At 35.9% G+C, this 12,619-nt stretch overlaps 1 protein-coding gene across 2 annotated transcripts in view; it reads left to right on the top strand.

Annotated features, from left to right (window-relative positions):
• NDUFS4 (NADH:ubiquinone oxidoreductase subunit S4) overlaps positions 1–12,619 on the top strand; it is a 107,742-nt gene that overhangs the window by 93,453 nt on the left and 1,670 nt on the right. The window lies entirely within an intron of this gene.

Genomic DNA, 12,619 nt, shown 5'->3' with positions numbered 1-12,619 from the left:
TGAAAACCAGAAATGGCCTTTTCCCCGTTTGATCTGATTTGAAACTTTGTGACTTTCCTTTGGTAGGTCATTTTACCCCCTGTGTTTTTCTCATTGTTGTTAGCTGTAAAAACTCTTTGAAATTCTCAAAATAGAGGAGGGTTTCTTTCAGGAGTAGGGGGATAGAGGATAAACTGTGAAACTGCATTCTGTCCATAGTGGGTCTCTTGGGGAGGAAAACCTGCCTCTAAAGTACTAGAAGGTAGAAGCAGGGGAGGAAGCAGACAGGTCGAGCCCTGGATTCAGGAAAATAAGGAGGTGATTGGAGCTGCAGGATTTAGAATTATTCCAGAAGTAGACCCATCAGCAAAGTCTGGATTTCCACCTAAATTAAACCTTCTAATGAGGGTCTCAACCTCACATTCACTCATCTGTTAAGAAGACACCTTTGTTTCAAAAGCTAAGAATCAGGATTCCTACGGATAAAAAATTTGTGTTAAAGGATTTATTTTATTCATGTGATACAAAGGAACTAGGTAGATGTTATAACCAGTTCAAAGTAAAAGTCAAAACAGCACAAATACATGTGGAAAAAAGGAATGCAAATGGAGCAGATGGAGGTTTTGTGGGGGAGGGGCAGTTAATTAAATCAATACCAGTAGGACACAGGATATAATTTGCATATCTATCAGTCATACAACTTAAAAAGAAATAAAATAGCTGAAAGACAAGGAATTAAACTGAAATCCGATAACCTGGAAGAGAAAAGGCATACTATATAGATAATGCAATTTTCTACTGATTTCTACTCTTCTCCTTTTGTGATTAAAAAAAAAAACTCAAACATTATTTATGATCAGAAAATATTGGGCTAATATTTCACCTGAGTATGTATTTAGGTATAGCAAGAATGAGTAATTTGCAACTGTAGGAGAAGATAAATAATTTTCCCTTTAACTTTATATAGGTCTTGGCCGAGACCCCTCTGACCCTTATAACTAAAAGATTAACAGAAAAACAAACCGAAGTTTAATAACATGTATACCTCCTATATACCCGGGGAAACTGGTAACTCCAAAATGGCCCTTGCCACAACATTAAGTACCATCTCTAGCTGAAGAGGGAAGATTTTGGGAGTGGGCACTGGGGAGAACCTTGAGAGGTTATAGGGCAAAGTACCATAAACAAGGGTATAAATGTTATGCAGATTTTAATTCCAAGGCTTCTCCATTGGTGAATTTCCAGGGTTTTAGTCATCTTCTACTTCCTAGTACTGAGTGGGAGACACCTTTACAAATGGAGATTTCCCTTATAAATGTAAATGTCCCTCAAAAAAGGGCAATTTCTTCATTTTCAGAGATTTCCCTATGTTTACTGTTGTTTTTTGTTTTTGTTTTTTTTAACTAACCAACTCAAAATCCTTATGCCAAAAAGGCTTTTTTGGGGGCAGAAGTCCTGCTGTTCTTTACCACATGAGCTCTCTTAAGTTTGCTTTGCTGAAATTTTTCATAAGGACTCTCAGATGTCTTCATGTATGTCTTCATGACCAATTACTTGCCACCAGACTTCTTCTGTGATGCCTATTAATTTGGGCAAATGTTTCGTCCCTTTTCAGGGTTCCTAAAATATCCTAAGATCCTCCAAAAAAGGTTCCTTACCACCTTGGGGAACTTTGTAATTTGTTATCCTGGAGCCATGTCACTTTCCTGGAAGGATTTTGTCTACTTTTGTTCCTTAAAAGTGTCTGGTCATATCTGATTAAATAAGTACATTGTCAAATATGTCAATCTAGATATGGCCTTTGTTGCATAACCACAGAAGAAGGACATATTGAACATGTACAAATCACTATATTGCCATGGATATAAGGATATTCAACAAGAGTTCCTGAATTCTGTAGTGGTCATGCAGGGAGACTAATACCATTTACAAAAGATACACATTTTAGTTTACAAAACACTTGTCTACTAAATTGTAGATACCTTAGGAGAAAAGGGAAAGGACTTACTTAAATGCCAAAAAAAATTGAACATTGAAACAATATCAGAAGTATTCCAAACAGAAACTACATTAAGCCTTCATCAGTGCATGTAGTCCTATCTAATTAATTCTTGTTTTACTGGATCATAAATTTATTTGCAGCTCAGGTAGAGTTCTGGAAATCCTGACTCAGTTCATTGGTATGGTCCTATATTTATGCCATCAAAAGCCTATACCCAGGAATACCTAACAGTCCTTCTCCATGGAGCTCTGAAGGTGTCTTTCTTTGTTGAAGACAAAGTACGGTGGCCTGCAACTGATTTCGGGAGTTTTCAGGGTAGCATCAGAGTAAAACAAAAAAAAATCTATCCCTAAGTGATTAAAGATTTAAGATGGCTGTAATGAACATTACTGGTAAATTTCAGAAATGAAATGTAAACATTCATAAAAAGAATGATTCAGCTTAAAGTCATTCCAAAAATGTTATATACAGAATATCTGTAATCAGTATTAAAGCCTGGTTTCAAAGAAGACCATGAATGTCCATCTAACTTATAAAAATGGATGAATATTTACAGAGAAATAGTAATAGTCCTGATACGTAATATACCCTGAATGTGACAAACATATAGTAAGAATATACCAGAAATAGGTCAAGAAAATCAAGTAAAGAGATTCAGTAAGTCTGGGGAAGGTCCTAAACATTTGTATATTAATAAAACTCCATTGATAAGTGATATGGACTCCAATTTACATATACTGGCCTAGAAGATATGAGATCCAAACTACAGAAGATGCAACCAAGTTGATGTTTTTAAAGATAACTGAAATTATGTCTGATAACCTGTACTAATACAGAGTAGTACCAGGGCTCTGATAAATAAAACATGGACAGTGAGGGCAGTGAGAATCTATACTTAGCACATAGCATAAATTTCTGGAATATTTATATTAATAACATTTTACTCATACAGATTTAACCTCAGGAGAGCTAAGTCTCTCTTCTGACTTGATAACTCTTACAGTTATAACTCAGTAGTACTGTGTCAAATAAACTAATTATTTTCAGTATCTCTCTTTCCACAAGGTTGAAAGAATACATCCTTGTGATGTAGTCCAGAAGCCTTCTGGGGAACCTTGAAAATAGTTTTAGGTACAAAGGTAATCTGAATCGTTCATTTTACATTTAGGCTATTATTTTGGGGAGGCATAAATTTTTAAAATGTCAGTAGATTTGCACACTTAGGATAGGAATAGGATCGTGGGTGTGAGACAAACAGTACTTGACTGCTCATTTCAAAGGGATGATAAAACTTACAAACTAAAAGGTAACATGACTGTAAAGATCCTGAGCTCTTATGGAAGTCATTAAAGACTTCATCATCATAAGGTTAGGAAGTCATAAGGAAGTCTTCATATAAGGTTATTCTGGTAAGCCACAGAAACTTTGAAATCTAGGCAGATTAGACAAAATAACCCTTCATGTTGTAGGTAGAGGCAGTAAATAGTGAACTAATGAAATAAGCCCACCTATACTGAGCAAGCTTTGCTAAGATTTTAATACCTTTCATAGCTATTCATACTTTTTAGACATACTGTAAGGGAAATAAAATATATAACTTTCAGTATCCATTCAGGTCACCATTCTCTTTCTCATTTTGAATATTTGCTTTAGGACCTAACTGTGGGGTGACCTAACCCAATAGGGTGGTGGCTGCAGTGAGAGAGGTGTAAGAATTCACCCAAGGCAGAACAAATGGTGGGCAAGATAACAAAGACTGGGACAAAGGGGTGGTGAGGGACCACAGTTACTGGACAGGGTGAGGGAGTGTGGAATTTTCCCTTTTTCAGTAATACTGGGAATTGTGCTGGTTTGTAATTGGTCAGTTAGGGCCTATGGCTGTTTCCAGGTATGTGTGTCGTTTCGTGAGCCTATTTGCATTCAGCTTGGTGGTTCACTGTGGGCCCCTTTGCCTTGATCAAGTTTCCGTTGTTCAAGTTGGTTGCCTGAAAGAGACCTCTATGCTAACTATTCTCTTTTTCCGTTGATAAACAGAAACACATCTCATTACCTTGCATACAAAGTTCTACCTCACTGCCACTATTGCTCCTAGGAGAATTTCATATTTATTAAATCTTTTAACCAAAGTTAACTCTGATTTCATAGAGAAAACCGATAGATCATTGAAAACTGTTACACACTAATATTTAAGTAAACTAGCAAAACTTCTACAACCACGTGCACTCTTTATAAACTTCTCCAAGTGGCAAAAATGAATGTGTCCATTAACCCCAAAGATACAACCTCTCTATACCATATAAAAAAAAAAGAAGCAAAAATATATAAACTTAAATTTTCTTAGTAATCAGTAGTTTAGTATTCTTAGAAATACTCTAAGTATCTAATAAATATCCATTAATATCACCTAAGTTTGTAAGTTAACCCAAAGTCTTGGAAATTAATTTTCAAAGTGACATACAACAAAACTTAGTTACTATTAAAATTACCAGAATGAAGAATCATTTTGGATAAATACAAATTTATATTTTTTAGGATTATAAACATTAAACAGAAGTAATGCTAGCTTATTTGATCAGTAAACTTACTAAGTTTAGAAAGAAAGAAAGATCTGTGCTTGGTATATTTAACACTAATAAACTAAAGAAAATATAGCTGCTTTTATTAAATCAAAATTATTAAATTTGTCTTATTTGCCAAAGATCACCTATATTTTTAAAAGATTTATGTATTATTTATTTGAATGAGAGAGTGTGTGCACATGTTCAATGGAGGAGGAACAGAGGGGTAGTGCTGAGCGCAGATCCTGATGCAGGGCTCAGTCCCACAACCCTGAGATTGCAGACTGAGGTGAAACCAAGAGTAGGATGCTCAACCGACTGAGCCACCCAAACACCCCTATATATATAGGTGCTTACCTATATATATCTATATCTATATCTATATTTTAAAGTTTTTGTTTATTCATTTACGTAATCTATGTACTCCATGTGGGGCTTGAACTCACAACCCTGAGACTGAAAATTGCATGCTCTTCTAAGTCGGCCATGTGCCCAAGATTTACCTGTGTTTTTTGTTATTTGAATTTGAATTCTTAAATGTTCCTTAGGTCTTTAATTCCTTAATAATGCTTTTTTTTTTTTTTTTTTTTTGAGTACATGAGTCCCAGCAGGGGAGGTAGTGGGGGTGGGTAGAAGGAGAACTAGAGAATCTCAAGCAGACTCCCTGCTGAGCCTAGAACCCACTGGAGCTCAGTCTTAGGACCCTGAGATCATGACCTGAGCTGGAATTAAGAGTCGGATGCCTAACTGACTGAGCCACCCAGGCACCCCGAGAATACCTTTCTTAAATCTAGCACATTAAGACTATTTAGAAGTTGAATTTCCTTGTTTTCTAAGAATTTTAGGAATTCTTATACAAGCACTTATTTTTTCTAGAAGCTAATCAAAACAGAGCCTCTTTAAAAGATTTTACTATCTAATTCATTAATGACATGTAGAGGTAGGAAAACATTACCCATACATATATAATGAGAAGTAAAGACACTTCTGAATTAACAGACATGTAGACAGACCAGTATCACACAGTTTATAACTTCAGTTCTAAAATTTCAGTCATGGGTTGACAGTTAACACAGAATTATGAAGTTCACTGGTGTATACTAAAGAGCTATTTTCCTCTCATTGAATACAAATTTTTCATTTGTTTAAGCTCAAATAGACAGCAAAGACCAAAAGACTAGATTTTTCTGTCTTTTCATCCTATTTAGAGAATAGATCTCTAAAACCAATTCCCAAACTTAATAGAGAGCAAAGTTAAAATTAGAAAAATAGGGAGTCAGCAAAATTCTCTTGTATTTGCCTCTTGGGGCCAAGAAAAGACATACCTGAGCTTAAAATGAGGTGTACCACTTTTGGTGAAGAAGTTTGCCAGGCTTGTTGGTCAATCTGTTAGATGTCTCAGTGGGACTTCCAAAATTGTGAAAAGAGTATTTTCTGGAAAAGATAAAATCATGACTCTAATATAGATGTAGATTAATACCTTTTTAAGAATTTAGTTTACTGGGGCGCCTGGGTGGCGTAGTGGGTTAAAGCCTCTGCCTTCAACTCAGGTCATGATCCCGGGAGCATCGGCTTCTCTGCTCAGCAGGGAGCCTGCTTCCCCCTCTCTCTCTGCCTGCCTCCCTGCCTACCTGTGATCTCTGTCTGTCAAATAAGTAAATAAAATCTCTAAAAAAAAAAAAAAAGAATTTAGTTTACTCATGAAATGAGGAAACCAAGCAGATGTTATAACCAGTTCAAAGGAAAAGTCAGTAAGGCACAAATTTCTATAGAGTAAAAGAATGTTGAGATGAATTACAAATGGAAATAAAACTGTTTTTTCCAGAGGAGGTGGGGAAGAGTCATCAGGCAGGACAGAGTTTATGTATCTGTTACAGTTGGTTCTTATTATTCATAGTAGTTATGATCTCTAAGGTCACAGAAAACACTAAAGAGTACTGAAATATTGCTCCTAAGAAATATACAAAGTTAGATTCTTTCGAGACTCTAATCACAAAATTTTATCAATACATACATAACCTTTTTAAAATGTGATTCTGGGGGCATCTGGGTGGCTCAGTGGGTTAAGCCTCTGCCTTCAGCTCAAGTCATGATCTCAGGGTTCTGGCATCGAGCCCCACATCGGGCTCTCTGCTCAGCAGGGAGCCTGCTTCTCCCTCTCTCTCTGCCTGCCTCCCTGCCTACTTGTGATCTCTCTCTGTCAAATAAATAAATAAAAATTTAAAAAAATAAAAATTAAAAAATGTGATTTTGTTCAAATGTTTAAAAACACCTTATTTAATATGTATTGTTGATTCATGAACATTGAACTCATAGCCAGCAGCACCATAACTTAAGCCTGAATGAAGCTTATCTAACATATATATATTGGTACACCCAAGCCTTCTTGCCCTTAGGAACACTAGTAAGTGCTAGAGCACTACATCTGTGGGGCCATTTTAAATGGCAAATTCATCAACAAGCAGTACAAAAATGCCACTGTAAATAGACCACGAAAAGTACACTTGTTTACAGTATGAGATCTGAAACAAGGCACAGAGCATTACCTTGCTTGACCTCATCTGGGACCACGTATGTACACTGAGTGACTCAAATTTTCATTGCTCTGTATGTGTCGCTAATGACCATGGAAGCATTGTGAGTATTGACTTGGGGGTTACAAGTAAATTTTAGTGAACAAATTCACAAGTACAGAATCCACAAATTACGAGGACTGTTTGAACCTATATTTTACAGGGTTTCGAAATAAAGACCATGATCAGAGAGCTGAGATCTGGTGTGCTATAGACACTGCATAGTTTTCTGATGAAGCCCCAGCTTTTTTCTTCATCATTCCCTCTTCCTAGTCCCCAGTCCAAGGTACTAGTTGTCTTTGTGGCCAGGGAAATGTTTAGTTTGACTCCTGAACTGCTGAGCTGAGACTCCTGAGAGACAGACATGTTGGGTGGGGAGAGGTATTTAGATTCCCAGTTGGAGGTTTGAAATAATTTATCTCATGGAGATAATGTTATATACTTGGTGGTTTAGTGTATTCCTAGTGTATTGTGGGTTAAGTGGGGTTTAGAAATCCCTGTGCACGGACCACGCCCAAACCAATTACATCAAAATCTCTGAGAATGATTTTTGGACATTTACCATTGTTGTATAGTCTCTTTCTCTAGAAAAAAATGTGTTCTCAATTTCTAATGACTGATTTTCACATGTACTTTTGGAACACAAACCAGTTTATTTTGTGGCAAATTCTGAATAATGTGGTTCCAATTACTGCTTTGGAAATAAAAAATATTGTATAGCAACTATATTATTTGAATAGATAAAACTTAAGGGGGCCATTGACTATTACATCAAAGGTTGGATTTTTTTTGAGGTGTTGCAGCTGTGGCAGGTGTGGGGTGTTACTAATCTAATAAATATTTCAGGTGCCTGACATTTTCACCTTATTTGCTTGTTTAAATAATTTTATATAATTTTTGTGGAAAGAACTGCTTTGCCAATGTATCCCAGCCCATTATTTCTCCATAATTTTTCTAAAAGAAGATCTAAGATACTTTCAAATTAATCTGAACCTCCTCCCATGCCAAATACTAGGTACTTGGGAATTTCAAAGTAGAGGGACTTCTAAAATGAAATTCCTCAAAGACTGTCATAGCTCCCCAGCCCCCTTTAAATTATATTTTAAAAGTTTATGCTTTGCTTTTACCTAGGCAAAATATAGGTACATGGCCTGGTGAAAACCCTTGAAACCCTCCAAGTATCCACATACTTTGCTTTGGCTTCCCAAAGTCTTTTCTATTCTGATCCTCTGCCTCTATTAGCAGTGACTGCCAGTTATGTCAGTTTGTGCCAAATTATGCAGTACTTCTCGCTTTGTATACAGATGGACAGTAGGAAAAACCATTAAACTATTCACTTCTGAACTAATGTCAGGGTTTGAGATTAGATTATTACAGGAGAAAGACATTTTATAGGACTTGAACCAGGGTTACTAGAGGTAACATTTCACAAGCAATAAAACCACTAATGAACATTTCTCTATTTTTACATTACTGAAACATAAATAAAATGGTTCTGTAAATAAAAGTGAATGGAATTAATTTTCTGTCTCATACATAGAATTCAGAAGTTAATTGTCATGATCTGGTTTTGTTCACAAGCCTTTTGTGGATGTTTTTGGTCTTTGATTTTTGGGTTTTGAGCTTTGGGCTTTTTTTGGGCACATTTGAAAGATTACACCAAACATTCATATCTTAGGAAGTAGAATATCTCAACCACAGTCTGGAGATCAACAAAATAAATGGGCATCTTTCCAAAAAAGAAATTGAGCATGAGATATTACAGGTCACATTTTAAGTTTACCACAGTATTTGCCAGAGGTACTTCTCTGATACTAGGGCTTAAAGATCAAAATATCTTTGTGAAAGCATTCCAGTGTGTGTAACAGCAAAGGGAGTCAGCTTCTCATCATTTAGGTGCTGGTGGTTGGATTTGTGGTTAATCCGTGCCATATGGCTGCTCTCCTCAGTGGGAAGTGACAGCAGCCCTAGGAGCTTACTCCATCCCTGGGGCAGCTGCTGTGGACTCAGTTGCTTTGATCTTCTTCTGTTACACAGCTGGGAAGAGTGAAGGCTGGTTTTCAGTGTCCTAATAGAACAACATATTGGGACCACTGTCATAGACTACACCTTGATTTTGTAAAGCATTCTTCAGAGAATGCAAGTGTTTTCACTCCATGATCTCATTCAGAAACTTAAGTTTGAGGTTTTTTTTAAAAGTTAGTGTTGAAAAGAAAATTCATACAGGAACTTAACATTTCAGAAATAAAATTCCATTCTTAAATTTTTACATTCTATTTCTTGCAAGTTACATTATGTCTTTCTTTTTAAGAACAACTTTCCCTAAGCACAATTCATGTAATTTATCCATTAAGTATGCATGTTTAATGTCCTTTTAAGTGTTGTTCTTCTTATGGTTATTTTGTCTTTTTAGCTAAAGCTCACTGCTTGCTCCAGTAGCCTTTATATTGCCACAGTACTACAAAAAAATAACTTGGGAAAGATTGTGGTATGAAGAATCGTTTATCCATGCATTGTAAGGTAAACATTTTGGGGAAGGATGCTTAGAAACGTGGTCAGATTCTTAATAGAGTTCCCAGTCAGAATAGCAAATGTTCATCCTAGCATCAGTCTTACATAGTAGAAAAGTTTTCTCAGCCATGGAGAGAAAATCCAAAAGGAGATTTATGTAGACTCTGAGTTGAGTTTCAGTCTCTTGTGAGTTCCCATTAGACTTCCTCATACCCCTTTCCTTTTACTTAGTATTAGCATATTAGTTGCTTGTGCAGCTTTGGGAACAAAGTTGTTTCCCACGGAAAAATGTGAGGAAAAGAGATTTTTCCCCCTCTACATCCTTACAATCATGGGTGGCTGTAGTAGAGCAATAATATAGAAATAGATATTGTTAGCAAGTGCTGGTTTCTTCCTTGTGTGTTTTTGTTTTCCCAAGGTGCCTTGCCCATCCACATTCCAGTCCCTATAATGATACTTCTATTTATTGTTGTTATCACCATCAATAGAACTATAATCTGGCTCATGATTCCCAAGAGCCAGGTCACTCCTTTGTTACCAGGAGAAAACCCAAACCAGTTGTTCTTTTATGTGTACAAAATCCCAGTCTTCTCACATTGCAGTGACCCTGACAGCATTTTGAGACTCCATCAACAAAACATAATATAGCTATGTCTACATTCTGACATAAAAATTTTTTTTTCCTCCCTGGTGACTGAAAAACAGATTAACGACATAAATGAGACAGTGATTATCAGTATGTGTTTGTGTATAACACCAATTCCTAAATATGTCGAAGTACTTTCTCATTTCTTCTTCAGTTCCTCTGATAATGTCTTTTATTGGACTGGAGAGTGTGTGTTGGGAAGGAAGCAGGGGTAGAGAGGGAGCATAGCTTCTCTGACCCATCACTTGGCGAGAAGAGTTCATGGAGGCGTGGGATAACTTGCCAACAATCATTGTAACTAGACAAAGAACCTACTACACTAGAAACCTTTCCTTTCTCCACAAGTGGGGTGGGGGTGGATGGACATATGGCAGACATAGACTTAACTTTCCAGGCTTTCTTGGAACAGTCTTTTCAATACATTTATAAAAATAAAGGGTGGGGGGGAGTTACAAAATCACAAAGATTGAAAGAAGTTGGGTGAAATAGATAAAAACTGCAGTTACAGAATGCTTTTAAAGAAATGCAGTTTTATTTATGAGGTGGTTAGGTACATAGCTTTAAAGTCAACCTCGGTTAAAAACTTTGCCACTCTGCCATGTGGCTTTAGGCTGCTTATTTATCTTCTCTGTGCTTTATTTTTCCTAAATAATTAAATATAAAATTGGGGTATATATAATGCCTACTTCATAAGCCAAGCAACCCATGATCTAAGTTTTAAAATTCTATAAAAGTACATGTAAAGCACTTAGCAGAGGATTTAGAACATGCCTTAAGCTCTTTTCCCAGACATCCACATGGCTAACTCTGATCTCCTTCAGATCTTCAGGCAAATGTGACCTTCTCAAGAAGGAAGGTCTTCCCTGTGTACCCTCTCTAAAATGTTTTTCTTTAGTTCTCATTAGCATAAAATATGTATTTAATCATAGGTATTACTGTATTAGCACCTTAAATACCATGCGTTTACTTATCAGTTTCTCTTCTGCTAACCTGAAGAAATTTGGGGATTTATTCACTGCTATATCTCTGGTTTCTCAACAGTCCTTCACACAGACTATGTAATCAATAATATTTATTAAATGAATAGTAAATGCTCAGTAAATATTGCTATACCTCCTTTATTGAATTATTTTTTATAATTAACAGCATCATTTGCTGGTTAATGTAGGAAGTGCTTGAGAAGTTTATAATGTTAAAGTTACCATGTTCAGTTCACGGTATTAATTTGCTTACCAAAATTCCTTTCTGTGGTTAATTCAGAATTACTGGGTTTCAGTGTGATGGCAATTTTATTTACATTAATGCTTCACTTCATATAGAAGATGTGTTACTAGACAGTTACAAATCAGATTTGAGACAGAAAGAATATCTTACTTACGCTGTAAACCACAAGAGACGCAGTATTAATTAAGGTAGAGGCTCCAGAATCAGATTCTTTGTTTAAATCCTGAGTCTGTCTTTTCCTGGGGGAGTGAACTTGTGCTAGTTACCTAATTACTGTGTGCCTCAGTTTTCTCAGTTACATAAAGGAAATATTAATTCATATAAAAGTTTTAGAAAAGTACATTTTTCATGGAACTCAATAAATGATTGTTAAGTGTCAGGTGTTTTCTAAGCAATTCACATGAACAAGTTTGTTTAATCCTCCTGACAACTTATGAAGTAAGTACCATTCTTAGGCCAGTTAGTAACGATTTTGAAATGCAAATAGCCACTTGTTAATGTACTTACAAGTTCAGGTCCTCTTAAAGTAAGACATAGCTTTCTGGGTTTTTTTCTGTTTTAATGGATTAGAAAGTACTCAAAACTTTACTCTGTGAAAGTAAGGTTATGTTTAAGCAAGTAAATTGAATCAATATTTTCGCTCCTGGATTCTGATGTTTTGTTTGTATTTTTAAACGATTTGTTTCATTTGCTTTCCTGCTTCTCAGTTTCCTTATAGCACATGGACTTTCTTTGAAGATGGAGTTCTAGCAATGGAATTATTAATTATTTCCTCTTTTGGACACTAAAATAAGCAGTAGTAGCAGTATACTTTGATGACTTGATTTTTACAGGCTTCACTTTTGTGGCAAAATTACATTCTAAGGGGCTACTGAAACATAAGCTTTTGTGGCAGCAAATATTATACCCACCAAGAGGCACTAGAACTCTTAACAACTCACAAGATCAAAAAGTTTACTTAATGAGACATATAATAGTTCAGACATTTTATACATGACTGCATGATTCAGCAGCCATGGATCAAATGTTTCAAGATGAATTATTTGAAGAAAGTCCTCAGAATGATAAATTACAGGGATAGAAAATGAATCCTATGAAGCAAAGTGAAAGTTATAGAGGTTGCTTG

The sequence above is a fragment of the Martes martes genome (genome assembly GCF_963455335.1).
Source record: "Martes martes genome assembly, chromosome: 5".
NCBI lineage: Eukaryota > Metazoa > Chordata > Mammalia > Carnivora > Mustelidae > Martes > Martes martes.
This window is presented reverse-complemented; position numbering and strand designations above follow the sequence as displayed.